This window comes from Triturus cristatus, chromosome 4_1, assembly GCF_964204655.1.
Source record: "Triturus cristatus chromosome 4_1, aTriCri1.1, whole genome shotgun sequence".
Classification (NCBI taxonomy): domain Eukaryota; kingdom Metazoa; phylum Chordata; class Amphibia; order Caudata; family Salamandridae; genus Triturus; species Triturus cristatus.
In genome coordinates, this window is record NC_140585.1 from 137383204 (window position 1) to 137388203 (window position 5000).

Genomic DNA, 5000 nt, shown 5'->3' on the forward strand with positions numbered 1-5000 from the left:
CTGGAAGCACTTTTTTGGAATCTATATATTGAGTATTTTATGAGTACGATATGCTTTTGTTTTCCTTTTTGCATACTGTTGGACTTGGCCCTTCTGGCAGGTTCACCCCTGAACTTTTTTTGATTTTTACTGGTGACTTGGTGTGGTGATTGTTTGGTTTCTGCGCACTTTCCCTGTGTCCCAGGGTAAAGTGCGTGCGTGCTCTGAGTGCATGTGGTGAGATAGGCCTGCCCTCCCATAGGAATGCATGGGGAATGTATGTGTCCCTAGTAGTTCCTGATGCATGGGGTGTGCAGGCCCGAGTTTGGTATGTGCGGACTCGTGGGAGTGAATGCTGCGCGATGATGTGTGCGGCGTGCATGTACCTAGTGTGGAAGTGCCACTTCTAGAAGTGGGCACTTCGGTGTGCAGTGTGTCTGTCGCGTGATTGGCTGGTCGTGTCATGTGACGGGCTAGGGATTCCCCAGTGTCAGGATGAGTCACCCAGTGGTGAATGGGGAGATCAGCAGCTAGATGGGTGGGAGGAGTCCACCTGGGTCCTGAATAGGACAGGGTTTTCCAAACACAATGCTGGCCCCGCCCCCTGTGGTGCGACTGACGACCCTAGCCCTTCCAGTGAATAGAGTGAGGGGCTGAGCACATCAAGGGTGCTCCCCAACCAGCTGCGACTGGTTTTCCCCCTCACCCTGAACCCAGAACAAAGGGTTTGCCTGTATAAAAATGGGGCTGTGTCCCCACAGAAACTGTTCTCTGCCAGGATCTTACCTGAGGGGGGCTGCTGCTGCTGCTGGACCAGAGGACCGCCACCTGGATTACCTCCCTGCCTGGAGGCCCAGTGAGCTGGCTCTGGGTCCAGCCTTGCCCCCCACCCCTGCCCTGCTGCATGCAGGGAAGAACTTTGCTGGACTTCTGTATTCTCCCCTAAAGCACCTGGAAGTGCTTTTCTGTAACTTATAGCGCTAGGAGCGCTTTATTTGGGACCCCAGCGTCGAGGAACACTGTACTTGGTGCTTTGCTGAAGCCTCCAGCGCCTGGAAGCGCTGGACTCGCCTTTAGCGCAGAGAGCGCTTTCACCTTTGCCCTTAGCGCCAGGAGCGCTTTGTTTCTGGTACCGAGTGCCCACCTCGATTTATTGTCTTCTCGAAATAGCGGGTGCCCACCCCGCTTAATTGAGTATTTCTATAGCGGGTGGCCACCCCGCTTATTGCCTCCTAGTTATCCTTTAATACGAAGGCGGGAGCCCACCCCGCACTTCGGAGAACGCCGAGAAAATCACCGCCGCAGCTGGGCTTCAGCCGGAAGTCAGGCAGCCTCGGAAGGGACGTGGGCGTGGCCAAGTACAGGAAGCGGACGGGAGCCTACCCCGCGCTCCTGCCACGAAGCGGAAGAAGCCAGCCGAGTCCAGCGGAGCTCCCCTGAGTGAGGAGAGCCCCACGCTGAAGGAACCCCCCGGAAGAAGCCGCGAAATCCGGTGAGTGGTGTCGGGGGTGTTCCTGAGTCCCAGAGGGGGACTCCAACGTGGCGCTACCGGTGAGTGGGGCTCAGCCACTGGCTGGTTGGGGGTGTGTCGGGGGCACGCTTCTCGGTGCCCGCCCCCCCCCCTAGCGAAGTACGGGCCCGGCGAGCGCCGTGCTCGTCCCTCCTTCCCGCTGCCCCGCCTGACAGTGGGCAGCGGCAGCCCGTGTGGGAAGAGGCATCGTCTTAGAGTCCAAAGGGACTCTAACATACTGGAGCATTTGTTTGGCGGATAAGAGCGGCCCCGAAAGGCAGCGGGCCGCTCCAACGGTGGCCCCCTTGTTTGTTCAGAGCCCAGCGAGGCTCCAGCTGGGCACATTGTTTTGTAGAGTCCAGAAGGACTCCCACGCCGGGCATTGGTTGCTTTAGAGCATCAACGCTCCAACGTGACTGGGGCATTATTCTTGGGGAGCTTGCACGCTCCCACGGGTGGCATTGTTATGCCCAGAGCCTAGGTGGCTCCAGCCCCGCATAGTGTGTCTAGAGCTTGCGCTCCAACGTGTGACATATTTGTTGTAAAGGCGCCGTGGTACCCAGGCTCGTTTCCACAGCTGCCCAGCACTTAGTGGGCAGCTGCAACGTTTAGGTTGTGGCCTTCACGCATTGGTTTGCGCAGCCTGCGCAGGCGCACCCTGACTCTGCTGGACACAGGGCGTCCTTGCCCCTTTAAGGCCAGTTGGCCTAGGGACTGCCACAGTGTGGCTAATGTGAGTTTTGGCGCTATTGTTCCTTTCCTGCACCTGAAATGTTTTTATGCATCATGTGTTTATTTCCTTACACCCCTAAATGTATTGTATGCATCCTGTGTTTATGTGCTTAGACCCCTACAGGTAGAGTGATACTTAGGTGGTTGTTTTCTCCCTAGTACAGGTGGTACTAGTAAGGTCCTAGTTCCCTGCGTGATATTCCTAAAGGTGGTTAGGGTTGCGTAGGTGGTACTTTCTGGTTACCAGTAGTTACTGGTTGTGTGCTATATGTTCTATTTTTAGTGCTACAGTGATTGTATGTGCTATGTCCTAAAATATGATTCCTACGTTCTAAGTGCTATTTCTACAAAGTGCTAATTCCTGACAGTGGTCCATGTGGCCCTGTCCCCTGTATATATAATCCCTTGTAAATTCTGCCCGTGCCTGTTGGCACATTGTAAAGTGTGTGTTTTTATCTAATGTGTTGTGTATAATACAAAGGTTATTTTTATATAATACCTTGTGTGGAGTTTCCTTTGTGGTGGGCCTTGGGTGTTGTTGCTGGGTGCGCGCGCAAACGCTTTACACATCGCCTCAGGGATAAGCCTGTCTGCTCGTGCCAAGCTACCAAGGGGGTGAGCAGGGGTTATCTTTGGCGTGTAACTTCCTTGCCCTGACTAGAGTGGTGGTTTCTGCCTGGCTTTGGCGCAAGCCCTAGCCAACCAGAAATCCCATTTCTAACACATACAAACCTCTTTCCTCATGAGTTTAAAGCTCATTTGTATTCTCTACATAGCTCTGGAAGTTTCCAGACGTGGAGTGAAACTGTTTTGAAAGTAGGACAAATTGCTCCTTCCTGCATATGCTAATTTTTCACACTCACATAGGTTGTATACGTTTTATGAATCCTGGCTTGACCTATTCAAGTAGCTGAAAGCCTGTCACCACCTCTAGAAACAAGATTCACACCAATCCAATTCAAATCATTTTTTCCAAAGGAATATGTTCTGGCCGGTCGAAAATGCATCTCACAAAAATAGGCATTTAAAAATATACTTTCAGAACACTAACATGACTGTGAAGTGTACACAAGTAAAATGGGACCGTTTCAAAGTAACTAATCCCTCATAAACTTCTGAGAGGAAGAATGTAATAAATCTACCTAATTTTCTGGAAAAGTGAGAGGAAGGATTTTTGTTTTCACCTCAGATGGGACTCGAACCCACAATCCCTGGCTTAGGAGGCCAGTGCCTTATCAATTAGGCCACTGAGGCACACATGCATAGCTCTTTTCTAGAGACATTATTTAAATGTATTCTATGGTCAGACACCGGTGTGTGCACACAGGGCATTTCTCACTTCTCTCTATAAGTAAACTTCCCATTTTCATCCTCTTCCATCCCCGACTTTAACGCTCTCTTCTATGCTATAATGGAGACTTTGCAATTTTAGCAAGTGGAGAGAAATTGGAGAACCACTTTCGACTCCACACTTCTTCTTCACTTACTTCTTTTCTCAATATACTGGGCTTAGAAAATGGTATCAAGCCATCCTTATCATCAGTAGGACACGGAAAGAGGCACTAAGTCTCCTAACCAAGTTCAACCACACTCTGCAACTTAACCATTGCACTACAAATTAGGCAACGGGGGCATCAGCAAAGGCAGCCAATGTGCCGATCCTTTATACAGTTTGTGTAGTACTTTTCTTACTCGGAGGCAAAATCAGCACTTTAACTGCCCAAATCATACAGATTTTACACATGTAGCACTCTATGCACACATAGGCACACACCTTGCAGTTCTTCTACACACACTTAAGCTAAAAACCCATTCTGTCACGTCAAAATTCTGCAAACCGATTACATATTCAGTGCGTCGGCATAGAAGCACTTTTTAATGCCACTACAATGCACAAGTAGTTAGACTGAAGATGCAACCTGAATGAGTTTACAGTATGTACTCCACTTTATTAATGATTAGTACTGAGAAAGTGAGGACTACAAGAGTATTGGAAAAGACTTTTTCCACTCTGAATGTAAAGCAGATTGTGTGACCATTGGCCAAAAACGACCACGAAGGGACTCGAACCCTCAATCTTCTGATCCGAAGTCAGACGCCTTATCCATTAGGCCACGCGGTCATCCGTCCACCTGAGATGATTTTTATCATGTAGGTAGTATGCATGGATGGAGAACATATTATTGAAAGGTATTCAGGTTTACATCCCATAGTGTTCTTTCAGCTCTTTTCGCTGGAAGCCCTTTTTTTGGAATCTATATATTGAGTATTTTATGAGTACGATATGCTTTTGTTTTCCTTTTTGCATACAAACATCATACAAACCTCTTTCCTCATGAGTTTAAAGCTCATTTGTATTCTCTACATAGCTCTGGAAGTTTCCAGACTTGGAGTGAAACTGTTTTGAAAGTAGGACAAATTGCTCCTTCATGCATATGCTAATTTTTCACACTCACATAGGTTGTATACTTTTTATGAATCCTGGCTTGAGCTATTCAAGTAGCTGAAAGCCTGTCACCACCTCTAGAAACAAGATTCACACCAATCCAATTCAAATCATTTTTTCCAAAGGAATATGTGCTGGCCGGTCGAAAATGCATCTCACAAAAATAGGCATTTAAAAATCTACTTTGCAGTTTCAGAACACTAACATGACTGTGAAGTGTACACAAGTAAAATGGGACAGTTCCAAAGTACCTAATCCCTCATAAACTTCTGAGAGGAAGCATGTAATAAATCTACCTAATTTTCTGGAAAAGAAAGAGGGAGGATTTTCGTT

The 5000-nt window shown here is 48.4% G+C and overlaps 2 non-coding genes across 2 annotated transcripts; both read right to left on the minus strand.

The window, feature by feature from the left end:
• Positions 1 to 3402: 3402 nt before the first annotated feature.
• On the minus strand, positions 3403 to 3475 carry TRNAR-CCU (transfer RNA arginine (anticodon CCU)). The gene has a single exon. It is a non-coding gene; the product is annotated as a tRNA-Arg (tRNA).
• Positions 3476 to 4270: 795 nt separating this feature from the next.
• TRNAR-UCG (transfer RNA arginine (anticodon UCG)) lies at positions 4271 to 4343 on the minus strand. The gene has a single exon. It is a non-coding gene; the product is annotated as a tRNA-Arg (tRNA).
• Positions 4344 to 5000: the final 657 nt, after the last annotated feature.